Source organism: Amblyomma americanum, chromosome 1, assembly GCF_052857255.1.
Source record: "Amblyomma americanum isolate KBUSLIRL-KWMA chromosome 1, ASM5285725v1, whole genome shotgun sequence".
NCBI classification, from domain to species: Eukaryota; Metazoa; Arthropoda; class Arachnida; order Ixodida; family Ixodidae; genus Amblyomma; species Amblyomma americanum.
In genome coordinates, this window is record NC_135497.1 from 100135990 (window position 1) to 100156688 (window position 20699).

Below are 20699 nucleotides of genomic sequence, written 5' to 3' on the forward strand. Positions count from 1 at the left end.
TCGAAGGAGGCGAAATTCTAGAGGCCCGTGTACTGTGCGATGCCAGTGCACGTTAAAGAACCCCAGGTAGTCGAAATTCCCGGAGCCCTTCACTACGGCGTCTCTCATAGTCTGAGTCGCTTTGGGACGTTAAACCCCCATAAACCGAAGGAGCGAGGAAGACGGACAAAAGGTCTTCTAAAAGAAAACTGTTTATGGGGCTGACTTGCTCCCACAATGGACTGAATCAATCGGCGGCGGCGAAGCGACAAGCGTGCTCGGCGGTCGTCGAACAGAATGCCCGCTGCTGTCGGCCGTGCTCAAGAATTTAAAGCTGATAGCGAACTTTCGAGATAAAGCGTGCAAAGTTACTAGAACATTCCGGAAAAACGTAGAATCAGCTCTGCCTGGCTGCGATCAATCGAGATAAATCTAGTCGCTTCTTGCGTCGCAAACAAAGCGATAAAGTGGTGTGCCGGCAGATTTGAACAACGAACAAACACTGCAAATATTCGCGGCAATATCCTCCTCACATGCGGGATCCGTGCTCGAAAGCTCAGCTGTCGCATTTGCATTCCTGTGAGCGGTCATGGTTCCAGGAGGGCAAATTCAGCCAGCCTCAATGCTATACATCGTACACAACAACCGCGCTGTCTCGTAGCAGTGGTTAACATTAACCACACGCACGGGCAGTCTTCTCACAGCACTTCAAGTTGGCAAGCTTGACTTAGAACAATCGTGGCGCACCCGTACTTCCTGGTGCTACCAGACGAGTCGTCAGCGCACCGCACACATGTCGGAGCAACGCTCCTGCCTCGCCATTTCGCAACGGACGCGGTCGCCGCGTGTTCGGTCAGCCGCGACGAGGCTTCGGGTCAGGACATAAACCATCGCACTGCAGTGTTTTTCCTGAGAGGCATTAGGATCTGCTTCAAGTCCATGACCTGAGAGTGGAAAAGGTGGGGGTGAAAAAATAAATGCACAGCGTATCAGCTCGGTGATCGTCTTCACAAGTCACGGAGATGGTTCGCTAGTCAGTGTTTGTGAAAGCAACATGCGACGACAGAGGGCCACGCGGTTTGTTCGGGCAATGGTGGTCTTTCTCTTTTTTTTATAGGCCCACTCCGCATTCATGGAAGTAAACTCTGTACCTTGTTGCTGTGGTGCCAGCGGTACTGCCTGCGTGAGATGTGGTAGTAGCCGTCCAGTTAGACGCGGGCGGGCCTCCGGCGATGCCTAGCGCTCGCACGGACATAATGGCCAGCTCATGCAAGGTCAAGTTGAAAAGCTTCTTGTACTGGTAGCTGCAGATCTCCAGAGATTTCTGCGAGGGCACCAGAAGGAGCTTGTGAACAGAGAAAAAAATATGTGGCAGATGCTTCAAAACGTCAGGTTGCATTGCTATGAGCATAACGACTGAAAGTAAAAAAAAAATAAACAGAAAATTGCTGCGAAAGAAACTAAAGCACCCGGGAGATGAACTCACGTTGGCCGCACGGAACTTCAGGGAAGCGCATTCACCCAGGAGCTGCGCATCTGTAGAAACAGCCGGCAGGGAAGACAACCAAATGAGAATATGATTAGCTCGAGCACGCATTGCGCGATGTGTTCCGCAGGCTGGTTACAGGGAGATGCACGCAACGACGGCTCACCCAGAGTTTCGCCGCCATCCCAGCAGAGGCCACCGACAGCTTCGTCGGAGCCATTGAGAGAAACAAGGAGCTTCATTGGATTCTTGCGCCTATACAGTTAGAAAAGTAACTTTACGCGCAAAGAAAATCGAACACTCCCCGAGTCAGGACATGACTAGCTATCACGCAGGTTCTTTCTAGCAGCTCACGAATAAAAATGACTGAATCAACGCAGGAAAAAATAGTTTCTTTAGAAATTGCCGCACAGTTTCTCGGTTGTTTTTTTTTTTACTCGTTTTGCATATAGGCTATTTTTTCCTTGCAACATGTGAGAGCTTTTGTCTGTATTAAATTGAAGATCGCATTTGCTGTCAGCTGGCGTTCAGGCTGTAACGGCGGGGTTTGTTAGAGAAATGCCAGCGCCAAGTTTTACGAAAGATATATAAAAGATCAGTTTAGAAGAAGGAAATTATTGCGTAAATTCTGCAACCTCTCAGTTCAGCATTTATTGCTTGTATAAATTTCAATTCCGTATTTCCAAACAAAAGCGCCTTTGAAACAAATACAGCGCGTTGAAAGGGTAGACAAGTCAACGTTCGGCATCGGTCGTTGCACATTTCTTGGATGAGCCATAGCTCAAAGATTAAACAGCTCTACATTTCCGAGCATCTGTTGTTCCCCTCCAGTGCAGTGCCTATTTGATTATTGTTACAGCTGTAACAGTAATTAAATAGGCACTGCACTGGAGGGGAACAATAAGGCAACAACCACCAGTGTTACTTGTAGATAAAAATAACAATAATCTGTCGCTGAAACTACAAGAAATTAAGGAATGTCTTCTCCCGTTTACACCGCAACGCAACAAGGAGAATGGGACGTCATTTTTGCGACGTGAAATACATTGCTTATTGAGAAGGGAAGCTGGGGGGGCGGCATCGAGCTTTGTTAGTGCAGTGAGCATTCGTGCACCTGAAGGCGGTGGAGTTGGCGTACAGCCTTGCGTGGGGATGACGAAGCCGCCAAGGACGTGCAGGTTGCATGGCCGGTCCGGGTGGAACATTGGTGAATAAGCCGGTAGCCTGTGGCCGCTGTTGTTGTTTGAGAACTCTTGGCCCTACGGCGCTGCCATTGGACGCGAAAAAAGTAAAATTGAAAGCAATACATTCAGAGAAAATATCGCAAGTTGTCGTTTTGCAGAAATTCAACTGTTTAGAGTGAAGCGCGAGCGAAGGTCCTTACCGTGTGGTAGTCGTACCATACTCCGGTAGGGAAGTAGCCCTCCACTCATATAACACCCTGGGTGACAAGAAAGAGAAAGACATCTTTCTTCCAAAGAAGGGAGGAGGACGAATGTACGGCCTGCCGGCCCATTCGCAACAAAGAATTCCAGTTTAATGCAATAGACTTCTGGGTTAGATTTATGGTGATCTCATAAGAATGCTTTCATTTATGCTGTTGGATTTCTTGAAAGTCACTCCCTTCAAAAGTGGGGGCCTGTGCGTTTTACTACAGAAAATTCTCACTTCGGGGGGCAGAAGCTGCTGACAGTGCGCAGATCGGCGAACGTGGGCGATGCGCCAACGCACTTCGCGCACCAGCTGCTCGTCTTTGAATTCTAACGGCTGCCAGAGGACATCGCAAGGATCTGGCATTAAGGACTTGTGGGTCACAGTCACGGTGGTTGGGGCAAAAACTGAATGTGTCGCATGAGGCTGCACAAAGTCTCAAGTTATAAAGTTGATCTCTGACTGCCGCATCGCACGCGCAAGCACGAGATGATTTCAAGCTGTCGGATTGGTGGTGTCATGAACAGAACACCACCCCATGAGCTGACTCTAAATTTGCAAACTCCTAACCAGCCTTACGGAAGCCGAACGCGATAGCGTTGGAAGTCGCTTGGCCCTCCTACGCCACCCACAAGCACCATTTGGCTATACAAGCATCATTACGTTACGCACGCATCCGCCTTGGATTCTCTCTTTTGACAGAGACGAACTGCATACAGGACTGAGAAGCGCTCCTTCGCCGTTCCTCTACCCCAACAGCCACGTCACGCACCCTGTCACATGAGTCGACGTGCCAACCACAGAGCGGTGGAAAATTATCCACACACACTGACAGTTGCGCAGCTGGCTTCGCGCGAACTCTCCACCCGTCCTCCGCCTTCTCTGATGAGCGGCGTCTCCTTCTCATTTGGATTTCGCAGCGTAACGTTACGAACCCAGCCGACCCATCCTGAATTATTGTGACGACGCGCACGGAGTTTCCTCTGAACATCCGCTCTAACGACGAAACCAAAAAAAGGTGCGCAACGCTGTCGAAACGGGCGCGAAACGAGCTCAGCGCTGCGCTGTACTCGCGGCCTGCGCTCCCCTTTCCTCGCTGAAGCAGCTTTGTGCACGCGTCGAATCTGGCGCGCCGCTATGCATTCGGCGGGCGCGATTTTGATACACAAACGCCCAAGCACGCTCGGTCCTCCGAAAGCAGCACGCCGCGGGAGCTCAGTGGTAAGGGCACTCGGCTACTGATCCGGAGTTCCCGGGTTCGAACCCGACCGCGGCGGCCGTGTTTCGATGTAGGCGAAACTCAAATGTCTCCCGTGTGCTGCGCGATGTCAGTGCACGTTAAAGATCACCAGATGGACGAAATTATTTCGGAGGCCTCCACTACGGGACCTCTTTCTTCCTTTCTTCTTTCACTCCCTCCTTTATCCCTTCCCTTACGCCGCGATTCTGGTGTCCGCCGAGATGTGAGACAGATACTACGCCATTTCCTTTCCCCAAAAACCAATTTTCAATTTTCAAAGTAGCGAAGGTGGTTGCAAATCGCAGTAGTGAAAAATAAATGAGGTAGATGGCGCTGCTTGTTTCATAGAAGGGAAGGACAGGGAAGGGAAAGTAGATTTTAAGCGGGTAGAAGTAACCAAGCGAAGGTTACTTGGTGGCTAAAACCAAGAGAAGAGTAAAATTTCATAACTCATGGCTAGGTGGCTTGAGCCACCGCCCGATTTAAAGGGTTAAGCCGTATCCATCCATCCATCCATCCATCCATCCATCCATCCATCCATCCATCCATCCTTGCGTCCATCCTTCCATCCATCCATCCATCCATCCATCCATCCATCCATCCATCCATCCATCCATCCATCCATCCATCCATGCATCCATCGATCCATGCATCCATCCATCCATCCATCCATCCATCCATCCATGCATCCATCCATCCATCCATCCATCCATCCATCCATCCATCCATGCATCCATCCATCCATCCATCCATCCATCCATTCATCCTTGCGTCCATCCTTCCATCCATCCATCCATCCATCCATCCATCCATGCATCCATCGATCCATGCATCCATCCATCCATCCATGCATCCATCCATCCATCCATCCATCCATCCATCCATCCATCCATCCATCCATCCATCCTTGCGTCCATCCTTCCATCCATCCATCCATCCATCCATCCATCCATCCATCCATCCATCCATCCATCCATCCATCCTTGCGTCCGTCCGTCCGTCCGTCCGTCCGTCCGTCCATCCATCCATCCATCCATCCATCCATCCATCCATCCATCCATCCATCCATCCATCCATCCATCCATCCATCCATCCATCCATCCAAGGGATGTTTCTGGAAAGGAAACATGCGCGGAAGTTTGCATTTGGTCTTCTCCATGTTTGCTGAGCACACCAATGTAAACACTTGAAGTTCCCGGAACTAACGCCCTGAAGTCAAACTCTGAGGCAGTGTTGGAGGATATTTTTTATTTACATTTTCTGCATGCAGCGTGATCGTGATGAGTAGTACAAACAACATGCTCGAGCCAGCCTTACGAGTGTACTGCAGTAGCTGCCAAACGTGCAGGTGAAAGAATCCTTCTATACCGCTGTGAAAAATGGCAAATGTGTTTTTGCTTTCTCTCCCCAACTGCAACGAACGGTGTCAGGCGTTATATAGAAGTATATGGCACTGAAAAGGCATAGAAAACCGCACGCATATCAGTATGAGGGGAAAGAGGAATTTGCTGAGAGTAGTGCGGACTGACAGGAGTGTCAATCCTGAGGTCAGTTACAAAAGTGCAGAGCGGAGCAAACTTTTCTTCTCATAGTTTAAATATTTAGAAACTCAAGCCAGTGTGTCCTAAGAAAGGATACAATAAAATATACCTACAGCTCTTTCAATGGCGTCGTAGCTTCGTACTAGAGGGTAGAAGACATCAACTGGATCCACCGCAAGCAAAACTCTTCATGGACATCGTCGTAGAACCCGCAGATTTCGGCGCCTACCTGGTGGAAAAGGTGCTTGGCTTATTACGCAGTCATCATCGTGCAAGAAGCTTGAGATCGGATTTAATTTGTCCCGTGGGAAAGAACAGTCAACAGATCTATAAATGCACTCCGTTACTCACTGATCCCCCCATCATTGTCTTCACTGTGCGTCGAGAGAGGTATGTTGATGGCTGTAATTGTGGAAAACGAACGTATTTGATTCCACTAAACCTCGCAGCACGCATTTGTTGTGGGGCGTGTGAAATTCGATATCTCCGTTTCGCATATATAGCATTCTTTTTTGGACGCATGCTCAAACAAAAGTAAATGTATAGGCAGGATTTTTGCCGCTGGCTATTTGCTGGGGCGATTTCACACTTGATACGCAGGATTTTCAAATCACTATCAGAACAACCTGCTGATCTCGATGTATTCTCATGGCTACCGTACCATATAGACGTGTCATTTAAGGCTAAGCATTGCGCGAAATCAAGATCCGGTCCTCCAAACAAGCGTAGATTGTTGCTGAAACTACGTTTTGTGGAAGAACTGAGACTGAAAGAAAGCGTGATTTTTCATGTTTTTGTGTTTTCTTTAAGCACAAAACAAAGCAACCGAAAGAGGTCGAATTCGTCTTAAAGCGAGTAGCTTTCACTTCTACGCGCGCCACTATGCTTTCGCCGGCTCAAACGTACAGCCAGGAAAGGGCCAAGACTTGTGGCTTGTGAGACTGACGGCGCTTCGTCCTAACTTGGCTCGCAAACTAAATGTACCTCGTGGTAAAATTGTATTAGGAGGGGCACTTGGAGGAATTGGTTGCAATGCCTCTTAGCTTGAACGGAGCATATTTGGTTTTTCAGGTTTTTATGGGTCTTTACATCCCAAAGCAACTCAGGCTTAGAGGGACGCCGTAGTGAGGGGCTCCGGAAATCTCGACCATCTGGGGTTATTTAACGTTCACTGACATCGCACAACACACGGGCCTCTGGAATTTCGCCTCCATCGAAATTCGACTGCCGCAGCCGGGATCGAACCTGCATCTTTCGGGTCAGCAGCCGAGCGCCATAATGTATTCAGCCACTGCGGCGGCTCCAACAGAGCAGATGATGTGGGACCACAAACAGTATATATATACTGGTACGTAGAGCAAGCGTCGACTTACAGCTCAGGAGTTTACCCATGGGTCCAGAGGGTTATTTATGGAGTGGGGCGTCGCCCCTGCCCCCAGGGAGGAGGAGGAAACAACTTTGTTTAGTCGCCTGCATAACGACACCATGACTAAATGGCGCCGCGATGCGGGCCCTGACGTCTTCTCAGCGTGTGGTCTCTACTCAACACCCAGCGCGTGTTACTCCTGCGGTTGGTCGCCCTGAGGGGCAACGTTCCGTCGGTTTCGCTCGCCCTTTGTCTTTCAAGAGCCGCCGAGACCTGCTGGATGGCCCAGTTTTGGATTTCGTGGTCATAGCATTCCGCCGCAGCTGCGAGTCGCGGCGGAATCGTTGTACTTGTCGAAGCTTCGTCGGGGAACTCGATGCAATCCCATAGGATGTGCGTCAGGGTGGTCCTCTCACTCACATACATCACTCACACATACCTTCGGGTACAGATGATTCATTAACACTGGGGTGGGTAAGGAACCAGTTTGTAATTGTCTGAACAGCGCCGCCTCCGCTCGGCTCAGCCCCGGGCGCCGTGGTGTGAAAGTCCTTCGAGTCACGCGCATTAAAATGCAATAAATAAATCCACTAAAATTTAGCATTTATGTGCGTGATGCAAAAAATGTCGCACATCAGCGCCAAGTGCGAATTGCGCCTGCGAATGCACCCTGGCGCACGGGTAAAGCGTTATAAGCCGCCGGCCACCAGACCGAGCCTGCACTGCGCATCTCAGGGAGAAAGCAAAGGTTAATTTTTCTCTCTTCGCTTGCTCTCCGTTTGGCGGCCATAATTAACAGTATAGAAAACCCATCGGCTTAGTAGCCGGCACCGCATGTCAGAAATAATCGGGGGCTACGTAAAAAAAATCTTATCATGCTAATTTGTGGTTCTAGTGACTGATGACTGGTATGTGATAGGCAATGACGAGTTAATGAGATTATTGTAATTTATTAATTTAAAAATGAAAAAAAAAAACAATTGGAGAAAAAGGGGGTTCAAAGATGTCAAAATACTCTGAATGAAAAGCCAATGATTGATTATGCTAATTAAGAAAACTTAGAGTGCGCAATTGACCTATTAATTAATTCAAACGATAGACAATTGGCAGCCAATGACGAGTCAAAGAACCAAAAGTGTCGCATCAGCACCAGCTGACGCACCAGATGACGAACGCTATCGCGTCAACTGATAAGCGCAACATAGAAGTCCTCCAACGTTTTTTCAAATGATTCATTTCGTTTTAATTTCATTCGGTCCTCTGGTATTGGTAGCTGCTTTCTCTGACGTAGGCACTGGGTATTCACGTCACTCTGGTCGAGGCAGGAACGCGCCCATGTCGTATGCATGTCGGCGCAGACGGCAATGAACTTACGGGACACGCTTGAGGATGTTTGTTGTCGCTGATCGCGTATCGGGAAAAAATGTATGGCGTTCTGCGATGAACTGCCGGAGCACGCTATCAGTGGCCAGACTGGCCGTGGCTGTGATTGGTCGTTTGCTTACCCACCTCCTATTGTTTCCGTCACGATTGACATCACGACCAAATGAAATAAAGCGAAATGAGTCGTTACAAAGCACGGCCTCTACGTAAGCTGTGTGCAATAGTATGCTGTGCAGCGCGCTATAGCGCACATAAATGACATCAATAACGCAACATACTGCGTGGCGCACGCGAAATCAGATTATAGAGTTTTAGCAGAGCGTTTGCGTTTTTTGCGTACGCAGCACGCAAAACGGTTGCGCACGCTAAATCGAAAACGCGAAACGACGCTTTTAGATGAGCGTTTGCGGACGGTTCCGCAACAGGCGCTCGGTGGACAAACAACACCCAGGTTAAGCCATGTTTGGGTAAGTACCTAGCGCCACCGCACGTTAGAATAAAAACTCTGAGGCCGGTTTGATCGAAACCAAGCCACGGCAAAGCACGCGCTTTTTCTCGTCTGCTATTTCTTACGCGGATGGTTCCTCCGGCTTCCACGCCATGCCCTCAAGCATCCTGTGCGATCAGCAGCAGCGCAGCTGTGCGGTTTGAGGGAGTAGTTAGGGTATAGGGGGCAGGGGAGACAAAGATTTTGAGCTTCATTGGTCGGTTGGCCGCCGCCTTGGCCCTTGTGGTTTCTTTACTGCTCAAGTAGGCTTGAAATGCACTTATTTTTCTCATCTTCGCGATTACTTATGCACCTTTGGAACGAAGTCAACAAAGTTGACTGTGTTTCCCTTGGACTGGAAACGAGAAGTGAAGAAAAATAAGGGGCGAGAGTGATGGCTGGTCATTTGGAAGCGTACTTTTTTGTGGATTGGCTCATGGCCTTGCCGTAGGGGTTGTGAACGTTGTAGTGGCTGTACTTGGTGCCCTTGAACCACAGTAGGGCGTCAATGCATTTCGTCCGCTCGAGCAGATGCTGTCCTTTCGTCTCTGCGCACATATACATAAGATATGCATGCTGGTAAAAAAAAAAAGAAGACATAAAATGTACAAACGAAGAGATACTCTTGGGCGATCAAAGCATGCGATTGATGCGGATGTCTCCCTGAGCCGTCACTCTGTGCGCTGGCTGCTGGGCCAACTATTGCCACAGCGCCGGAGGCTGGCAGTTTAACACGCGGGGAGAAAAGCTATTTGTCATGTTTTCTTATTCATTGAATTCATTTGTGATGTCCATGTTGTTCAAATGAGATGTTGAGTTTGATGTTGAAGTGCCATCAGGCTTCAGCCACGCGTTCCAAGTTTTCCGTGCGTGCTCTCGCGTTTATACTGTATACGGCGCGCGGATTAAAGTTGACGAATGCGACAATTGCCAAAGCACAGCGCGAGAAGCTGGGCTGGCCGTTTAACACGCGGGGAAGAAGGCACGCACCGCCGCGGGTTTAAATACCGCTCGAGGAAACCGGTGCCCCCGCGCTTATCGTCAGCCTTAGCGCACAAACCTTTCAAAGCGTCCTCCCGTGTGTCTGAATAACAGGGTTTTACTGTCCGCTAGGCGCCCAGGCATAGCACTGTGTTTGAGTCATTTATTCTTTCATTATTTTTTTCTCCTCTCTGTCCAAACGCATATTCGCTGCGGCCACGGAGGTACATAATACGACCCACAGTCAGGCAATAAAATTACAAGGCCATCCTCACCCTCGATCTTAAGGGGCCTTTCACAATGTTAAACATGGTAGCATACTGCTTAACCTGAACACTACCGACTGCGGGGCGAAAGTTTTCTCCTATGTTAGAGACTTTCTCTCTGCGCGTCAGGCACTCCTGCGGATCGAGGATGAGGAATACGGTCCGTACGCTACGGGCGCACCCCAGGGAGCGGTGTTATCGCCACTCCTTTCCAACATCGCCGCAATGCACCTTTCCGGCCAACTAGCTCAGGTGGAGGAAATAAAACACGCGCTCCGTGCAGATCATATTACAATCTGGACCACCGAGGAGAGCCTTGGGGAGATGGAGGACCGCCTTCAGCAGGACGCCTCCATATTCGATGCGTATGCTGCTGACTGTGGTCTCCAATGTGATCCCGCAAATTCAGAGCTTCTCCATGTCAGGGCAAATCAAAAGGACAACACATCTCTACACATCTCTCTGTTGGGCGGTCCCATCAAAGAAGTGGCAGAGCTCCGGATCCTGGGTCTGTTCATCAATAACAGGCTTAGGCAGGACTTTACTATAGCGAAACTCAAGCGCATACGCGAACAGGTAGGGCGCATGATCCACCGCATTTCTAACAAGCGGGGTGGTCTGCGGGGCAGGGACGCGGTATACGGCTAGCCCATGCCTTCGTGACCAGCCGGATCCTCTACGCTGTGCCGTGCCGTACCTTGGCACCACCAATCAGGAAGACGAGCGCATTGACGCCATCATCACGAAGGTGACTAAGCGAGCACTGGACCTCCCGGTGGCTACCTCAAATGCCAAACTGAAGGCGTTTGTGGTGCTAAATTCCTATCAAGAATTGCGGGAAGCCCACCTCGTGAACCAATGTACGGGGCTCTCACAGACGGCTCCTGGTGGCCGCCTGCTAGACCGCTTACACATTGTTGGGATTCAGGTAGCGTGAGTGGGCCGCAGAAGAGACGAGGACAATCGGAGGAAGAAAACTTGGAAAACTTTATACAAAGACTATTTACCTACTGTACAGGTGAGAGCAACTGAGAGTGCTTCTCAGTAAAGAGAGCTTCTTTGCAGTCGGGAGTCTCCCAGAAAAGGGTATCTCTAAAGAGGGGGGGGGGCTCTCCTCTGGTACCAAACGAGCAGCTCGTTAAATACTTTTCGTATTCCCCAGATCCCTAGCTGGGGAATACCGTTCGAAGAATGATGTCCAATCAAACGATGGCACTGATGGTACCACCCACGGCAGGGCGGTCCTGATGTTCTCTCGCAGCTCGGTCGATGGAAAGGGAACAGGACCCGGTCACGTTGTCGTCCACACGGCCTCCAGGTGGGCGCGCACGTGGGTCCGGACTGCGCCCATGTGGAACAGGATGGCGCCTGCGTGACACAGGAATGCGGGCTGTCTCCCAGCAGGGGTTGAAAGATCTTGTACTTTGTCGTCTTATAACCGGAACGTGGTACCCCTTTCGAAGGCGCAGCTCTCGGGCAATTGTTCAACCCCAGCGTGACTGAAGAGGACAACACTGATCTTGTGCTTCGTCGACCCGATGGCATGTTCGAACACGTGGGGACGCTATTATCGTCTATGCTTCCGGCATTCCTGCAGCCACGTCTCCCCCAGAGGGCTCACCAACCCTCGCGGTGGTTTTTGGGGAATCCTCCCCATGTCCAAATTCGCCGAGCTCAACAGCAGGAAGAGAGCGCGAGCACAACAGCACCCCCGCCGCCAGATATTGCGCCCGGAAGATGAACTGCTCGCACGTAGCTCGGCTGACTGGGCGTGCCAGGAACCAGATGCTCAATGGGAGTCTTCGCATGACCTTCAGTGCCGAAGCTCGGCACCGCTTCCCCTCGTAAGATGGCCGTTTTGGGAAATTCTCTGCAATGCTAGCCAAAAGGGATAACAGACGCCAAACCACACATGACAAAAGCAATCGCCCACAGAACCCTCTCATCCCGCCAGACCAAAACTCAGGGCCAAAAATGCACTTAGCCAAAAAGCTTCAATTAAAACTTGAAGAGATCAAATGTTTTGCCTGAGTGAACACATGGTGTCTCCCGACGAGGAGTTTAGACATGGCACATGTCCAAGGCGTGTGCTGCCGCTCGAGGTGCACTCGGAAGGAAAAAAAATTCGCTAAATGAAATCAGGTTGGGGCTTAGAGGGCACGTAGTACGGGAATAGGCGACTGGGTTTGGTTGACGTGGTGTTCAATTTTGCGCGCCCTAATACCTCAGAGGCAAAGTACGTTACACCACTCGCTCTTATTTATCCTTGGCCGAAAGAAGGAAAACGTACTCCTAGGTATTATACCTGATTATGAACAATATTAGTGCTCTAGAAGCTGCCGCCGGTACTTCTTAGGCAGCAGGAGTTGCTCATATTCGCGTCCCTTTGAGTCGCAGTATTTCCCGTACTGAAGGCCTGATTTCTCATGAAAGCTGATGTTCTTTCTGGCGACTCCCTCGCTCACCTTACTGCTTAGAGCTCTTAACGATGGGTCGTTTTTCTGCTCTGCAATAAGTGCTTTCCTATCTACCTTAGTCAACTCCTCCCAACAAGTCGAAGCAGGTGTTAATGTCGAACCCTTCGCGTTGGTTCCTGTTGCCCCATTTTCTATGGAATCAGCAGTTCCTTGGATTTCATGAGCTACCGCTGGTTCGGGAACACCTTCATGGTCATGCTCATGCGGTTTAGACGGATAAGTTTTCCTGCAAGGATCCCCCGCCGGGTCAGGAGAATGGGAATGGTTCGGTGCCTGCTCATTTATCGGAGCGCAGTCTAGTTTCTTTGCGAGCTCTGGCGCTCGAGAACGTGTTAGCGCCATGCAAACCAAGCCCGAGGTGAAAGAGACCTTTCTCTTTCAGCAGCTGCTCGGATTTGTTCGAGAGCAGGTAGGGCAAGTGTGTCGGCAAGTTTGCCCTAACTGCCGCTTCTGTGTCTAGCCTGCCAAAAGTCCCCTCTAGAGTCACCTTCGCTATATGCAAGCATGTACTCTGTTCTTCGGCGACCTGCTTAATCCAGGAGCATTCGCCGGTGTAGTCCGTGGAGGAAACACAGGACGGGTGAGCAACATCCATGGTAGCCGCTGAATCCCGCAGTGCTCTGAATTTCTTGCCTTTTACCACCACGTCCCGCATGTATGACTCCAGCAATTTAAGGTTTTCCTCCGACTCTCGCAAGCACGCGAGCGCCATCTTTTGCTTCTTGCAGTTCAATGAGATGTGACCCTCCTTGTGGCAATTATAGCAGACAATGGGCTTTCGCGCTTCAAACGCGCGAGCTCCACGTGCCTGCTGTTTCGGCGAAATAGTTTATTTGGGTGACTCAATCTTTTTTTCGCTACCTCCTCTTAATCCCGCATCCTCTGCTAGGTGATCCCGGCGTGCTGGTGGCACCCTTCGGTCGGGGATTCTCTTTAAATAGGTTTCTCCCTTTCCTAACTTGTTATCGTACCCTGCCTTGCTTTGGAGGTTTCGGTGAACGTAATACTCGTTTGCGAGCTGTGCCGCTTTGTCTAGGTCTATATCTGTTAGCCTATCTTGCAGCCATATCCTCACATCTTCTGGAATCGAGCTATAGAACTGCTCTAGTGCGATGCACTCCAGTACCTTGTCATGACTTCCGTGCACCTCAGCGGTCTTGAGTCACTCGTTTAAGTTGACTTTAAGCCGGTACGCGAAGTCAGTATACGACTCTCCGCCTTTCTTTGCCTGCCTGAATCGCTGCCTAAAGGCTTCAGCAGAAAGCCGGTACTTTCTAAGCAGTGCGCTCTTTACCTTCTCGTAGTCATCACACTCTTCCTGTGAAAGGCGAGCCACCACTACAGCCGCCTCGCACGGAAGGAGAGGAAGTAACTTCTCCGACCAAGCGCTCTTGTCGATGTGCATCATCCCGCATGCACGTTCGAAATTTACCAAAAGAGTTCAATGTCGCCTACCACGCGGTATGGTGAGACGAGATCCTGCAATCTCTGCCTCCCTTGCCCCTCTACAAAAGCTACAGGGCTAAGGCGGGCCATATTCTCTGCGTTCGACGCGATTTCGAGCTCCTTAATTTTTCGAGCATGTTCTCTCGCTTTTTCCTCTGCCTCACGCATCTCCCGTCTCTCTTGAGCCAACTGAGGCTCTTCTTTTTCTTTCTGCTAGCCCAACTCCCGTCTTTTCTGCTCTTCTTTGCGTCCAACAATCGTTTCCCAAGCCTCATCGACCTCCTCAACAGTCAGCTACTCCTGCCACATAACCTCGAGAATTTTTTTCTTTTCGCAGAACGTAGCGAAATCCCCAGTTTCTGGCAAATTCCAAGCAGCTCCTGCACTTTTAACTTCTCCATCGTGAGTTCCACCATGCATTAGCAAGTCCAATTAAACAAATACCCTAGCTTGAAGTGAACAGAACAGTTTCCCTAAATCATTTTCCCAGACAACAGGAATCCGCACCTAGCATCTGCCTGTGCTAGTACGGTCTGGCGAAATGAACGGAAAACATTGGGCACTCACCCTGCCAAGGTATACCTGACGCCCGTCAGTCCCGTAGCTGCCGAGGTCCGTTGGAGCCAGTAACTTCACGCGGACGTCCCACAGCTGCCATCCAGTTGTTGGGATTCAGGTAGCGTGACTGGGCCGGAGAAGAGACGAGGACGATCGGAGGAAGAAAATTGAAAAACTTTATACAAAGACTATTTACATACTGTACCGGTGAGAGCAACTGAGAGTGCTTCTCAGTAAAGAGAGCTTCTTAGCAGTCGGGAGCCTCTCCCAGCAAAGGGTATCTCTCAAGAGGGGGAAGGGGGGGGGGGCTTTCGTCTGGTACCAAACGAGCAGCTCGTTAAATACTTTTCGTATTCCCCAGATCCCTAGCTGGGGAATACAGTTCGAAGAATGATGTCCAATCAAACGATGGCACTGATGGTACCACCCACGGCAGGGCGGTCCTGATGTTCTCTCGCAGCTCGGTCGATGAAAAGAAAACAGGACCCGTCACGTTGTCGTCCACACGGCCTCCAGGTGGGCGCGCACGTGGGTCCGGACTGCGCCCGTGTGGAACAGGAAGGCGCCTGCGTGACACAGGAATGCGGGCTGTCTCCCAGCAGGGGTTGAAATATCTTCTACTTCGTGGTCTGATGACCGGAACGTGGAACCTCTGTCGAAGGCGCAGCTCTCGGGCAATTGTTCAACCCCAGCGTGACTGAAGGGGACAACGCTCCGTTCGTCAACCCGATGGCATGTTCAAACACGCAGGGACGCCATTGTCGTCGCTTCTTCCGACATTCCTGCAGCCACGTTTCTTCCAGAGGGCTCATTCACCTTCGCGGTGGTTTTCAGGGAATCCTCCCCATGTCCCAATGCGCCGAACTCAACCGCAGGAAGGGAGCGCGGGCACAACATCCAACACACATGCATACCAGACTGGACGGATAACAACCCGGAACTGTGGCGCCATATTCTCTGGGTCGCTCCACTCCCGCCTAGCGCGGACACGCCTTCACACGAAGACAGACGACAAACACGGGCTCGCGCGCTTGAGAGGCAATATCGATCTAAACAGGGCGCCTACTGCGTGGATATCACGGGGACGTCGCTCGCGGGATTCTACTCGGCTGCCTTACTCCACCGGATAATGAATGTCGATAGGCTATCCTTTCGGGCCCCAAATTCAACGCGAGCGGAGGAAGCTACAATAGCTCTCGCTGCCGCTGATCCAAAACCGAGAACTGTTATCACAGACTCTTGACGGGCTTGTGAACACTATCATGCAAGAAAAATATCACCTCTTGCGCCTCCCAAAATCTAAGACGAGCTGCCGCCGATCCAACTCAGGCATACGTATTCGGTGCGCTGGCCATCATGGCCTACGAGGCAATGAGGCCCCTGATGCGGCTGCCCGAGCGCTTACACACAGGGGCTCCTCATCCTAGCTTTCCTGGCTCAGAAGCTCATCAACCGCTTCACCGGTTCTGAGAAATCTCAATCCATTACTGCAACAGCCACCGCCTCTACCCGGCTCGTGCCAAGGGGTTGAGTAAGGCGGAGGAGCGAACTCTGCGGCGCCTGCGGACAGGAACTCTTCTCTGTCCTGCCGTAGTGAAACACTTTGATCCCAACACAGGTGGGCGTGATCGCACTGTGGAGAAATCTGCGATATCTGTCACATGGCATGGGCATGTACTCAAAAACCTCGCCTTCCGCCTTTCACTATTCCTACCCGAGAGTCATAGGAAACTGCCCTCATCAACTGCTCCACACTCGAGTCCCAAACTGCTCTGGTAAAGCTGGCGCGAGGCGTGGCCTCGTTGTGCGGTGTCCCGGTGTTGTCTCTTCGTCATGCTAGAGTGCTGCGCGTGCGCAGTACACTTCCATTCCTTCTTTCCGCTCCCACTTCCAGTCCCACCTCAGGCGATAACAGCTATCCCTCGCCCAAGATAAACGTCTTCTATGTTCGACCTGTGTGTGCCTCGTACCTGTCCGGGCCGCAGGCCGTGGCTATGCAACAGTGGCGACGATAATGGGCACTTGAAAGGTTGGGGATATTTTCACAGACTACCAAGACATCTTCATCACGGAACTCGGCCTAATAAAGGGTCCTCCAGCAAGCCTGCACCTCAGAGATGGAGCAATACCAAAGTTTTGTAAGGCGAGAACTCTTCCTTATGCACTACGCGACAAGGCAGCTTTGGAGCTGGACCGACTCGTTTCCCTTGGCGTCTTATCGCCAGTCAGCCATTCGGATTGGGCAACAGCCAGCTGACTGCTAATGCATAAGACATGCTTATCTATTCAATATATAAGTTGTGTGTGTGTGTGTTCACATTTTAGCACACTGCCGTCAAACACAAATGCAAATGCACATGAGAAATTATGACTTTTCCAGTTGTTTGGAACAGGTAAAATCAGTTCTAATTAAAGCAGTTCTACATTTTACAGAATAGTGACAATGTAACAAAAGCGACTTATTTTTGTTGTTTTTCAGTTCATTATTAAAGCCAAAATAGAAATAGCACTGTGTGGCTGCAAAGGGGCTTAGACATGCATCACTTGGCTGTAGTGCAAGCCGTTTTGTTCTCCACAGAGACAGCGGGCCATCAGGTAGTCCTTTAGCATATCTTTATGAGCTGATATTGCCATTGCACAAGTCAGACTACAGCATTGAAAACAAGCATGGGTAGTTCTGCTGAAGGCCATGCCATTGTTGCCATGTACAAAATTAGCTGTCATATATTCTGTGCAACTCCAAATCATTCTCAAATATTGCTGTGAGTGGAAAACAATGTTGGTGCCTTTGTATTGCATAAAAGTCTACACATGTCTTTCTATTACTATAAACATAATGAGATGTGGGAGCCAGTAAGGTGGATCACAGGTAGAGGAAATGCAAGAACCAAGATGGAGGGTTTACATTGCAATGGCTCCTGGCTTAGGCTGGAAAAGAATACTTTGTACAGTCAGGGAAACAGGATACAATGACCCTATAATCTTATCTCGAGCAGAAACCAACATCTCAAGCAGAATTTGTAAACTTGGATTTCAAGTATGAGGTCTATGATGTTGCACAATAAAATGAAATAAAAATTGAGCCATTTAGGTATGTTACAGGCATATATGAGTATGTTCTCTGATACAACTTTAAAGCAATGTATAAGAGTTATTTTCACTCATTAGTAAAATGTAGACTGATTGAATGTAAAGGTGACCACTTCACAATCTAGCTAGCAAAAGTGAGCATTGCTTACTGTTAACTGATGTTTATACCACACAACATGTGTTGAATTTCAGAGTGTGCTATTAGTTGCCGACTATCAACATTTTCAGCAAAATATACCTATTTCACTGCCAGTCTGGTTTTCAAAGAAAGAAATTAATTGAGGCATGGATAGGCATCAGAAACTTGGAAATGACCAATTTAAAGTTAGGCCAAAGAAAGCCAAAAAAAACAGAAAAGCAGTGATGACTTTTGTCTTTACTGGTGTCTGCTGAAAATTGAAGCTGACGGCGTTTGTGTTCAAGATGAACAAACAGCTCTGTTAACACTATCCTGAATATATAAAAGTCCCATGCATAAACATGCATTCGTAGCATTCTCACTGAGCCATGTTATGAAGGCGGTGTCTTGCTAAGCTGAAGAGACGATAAGAGAGAGAAACCAAGAAAAATCTCACCTAGATAGGCACAATAATGCATGCTTAGCTTTTGAGTGCACAGGTTCAGTTGGCTAGACCTAGCTTGTGCACAGTGTGCAAGTTAGCGTAAATGAAACTGTATGCCGTCCGACAAAACTATTGTGTAAATCTGCCCCAATATTACTTGAAATAGATTGTGAGGAAAGTTCTTACGCGTAAGAGAACATTGCATTGGCTTGCCGAGCTGAGCAAGCGACTAAGCACTTCATTATAACAATTTATATTAACATTTATTATACCTAAACAGTACTAAATGACAATACTTGAGTGGTCAGCTTTGTGTAGGAGTAATCAACCATTAGCATCCATGCACAGCCATACGGCTACAAAGGAAAGCTTTGTAGCTCTTTGTGGCTTTCTGGCTGCACTTGGGTGGACATTAATGAGTATTTACTCCCTTATTACAAACATTCTCTGCCTTGGGGGAGTCACTTTCATCAGTGGATGAACATCATCATTTACTGAGTGGATTTCTGTAGTGACCAGCTCAAAGCACAAGAGGCTAGTAAGCCTTGTGAGGCGGAAGGCCATTCCAGCCTTTAGTGGCAAAAACAAAAATCAATCTTGAAATGCAGTGGCATGAGCTAACTGAGGCACAACAGTACTAGTGCGGCTAGTGCAGAAGGAAACATGAGTCAGAACAGATTAGTTGGTTATGTGACGGTAAAGAGTTAAAAAAAACCTGCAGTTTCTGCACGACATGAAGAAAATTGAAGATTCACCTTTGGTGCTGTGAAACTGGAGCTTCAACAATAGTCTGAGAAAATAAAACAAGGGCTCAGGTCTGAAATCATTCTAGGATTTTAGTTAAGTTCGGTTTGTGCCATGCGCCATTAGAACGTCCAAGGTGATGCCACACAGGGGATCTGAACGCAAGTAACTTGGAAGACGGCGATGCTAAGTACATGTTATGGTGTAAATATCCTAGGCTGTGGGAGGGCGTACAAGCATTATGAGGTGAGACCATGCTACATTGCGAGCCATGTGAATGGCTGAGTGTTTCAATCAGTATCCAGTGAATATCCCTTTCTCGGTAAGGTCTTATAAGTAGGCAAATATAGTTTTGCTGACAATAAAAAAAATATGAGTGCATTCTTAGTAACATTAGCAAACAGGCCATTCTAGAGCATGCAAAATGTTGTTTTGGAGAACTAAAACATGGGTATTTATTGCAAGATGGCAGACCCCTTAATATAGCCATCAGTGAAGGCATGTAACAAAACATTGAAGGGAAAGCGATAATGTAGGTAGTAAAAAGCTGAGGCTCAAGGGCAATGCCTTGGGGGACATCCAAGACTGCAGGAAAAGGCAGGATGGTTAAGAATTGGCAAGGGAAATCTGCCGACGGCTGGCTTGGATCCAGTTTAGAGCCATTGAATAAAAGTTAAAGCATGACAAAAAAGCCATACATAAATAAGCGAATCACATGCTTGTTCAAAGCCAAGAAGAAAAGCATCGAGGGGGATATTGCAGTCAAGGTGCATGTCGTGAAGAACAAGAGCAAGTTGGCTATTGCAGGAATGTTTTCTAAAAGCTTGCCAATTTGGATGAAAAACTTGATGGGCCAAAACAATCTAGCAGGGCAAGAGTATAAAATGTGTTTGGTGATTTGCAGCACATGACAATGGCACAAATAGGGCCATAGGTGTTGGGTAATGATGGGTAAGAAACGTAGAGGGGCTAAGCTATGATGAGGCAGGAAGCTATCTGCACAGTATGCAGTAGATATGCGTACACCGTGCTTCCTGTCCTGTTGATGCTTGCTACAAATTTCACAAAACTTGGTACGAGTGTACTGTCGAGTGAACCGGCGGTAAGTTTGCATGTTGAAACTGCGCTAAGGGACGAGGAAAACAGAGCAAGAATTGTTACTATGTGCAGTGGCGCTGTTTTCCGTCGACTTTGTTCCTAAAATACCTTTACCAGCTCTACAGGGCTCATTTTGCAGTCTGCTGTTTTAAGTGGTGTCAGGTAAAGCCAATCGATAATCTTCAGTCAACAAACTGCTCTGCCATAGAACACATCCTTCTAATCATCTTAATAATTTGCAAGGTAAATGTACTTCTTTAGTCTCGTATTCAAAATAACATAGATTAATTGCTTGTGTCATCATCAGAACAAAAAAAAATTAAGCATACTTTCACATATACAACCATTCCTCATTAGCGCAGTCCTCGTTAATATGGACTCAAATTATTAGCAATGTTTCTGGGGAAAAAACTTTTTTCAATGCACTTGCGCTTTGCTAACATAGAAACTTGCTGATCATAATGGACAGAGTGAAAATGCGTCGCATGTGTTCTTGTCCCATTAATGTGCAGGGGAGAAAGACTTAAAACTTTGGATTTGAGCAGATAAATCGAATGCTGACT

General features: G+C 48.8%; 1 long non-coding RNA gene across 1 annotated transcript; it reads right to left on the bottom strand.

Moving 5' to 3' along the window:
• Positions 1-1639: 1639 nt before the first annotated feature.
• Positions 1640-2911, bottom strand: LOC144134441 (uncharacterized). The gene is made up of 3 exons (XR_013315138.1): positions 2850-2911; positions 2580-2732; positions 1640-1720 (listed from the first exon to the last, which is right to left on the bottom strand). It is a non-coding gene; the product is annotated as an uncharacterized LOC144134441 (long non-coding RNA).
• Between the last annotated feature and the right edge of the window lie 17788 nt (positions 2912-20699).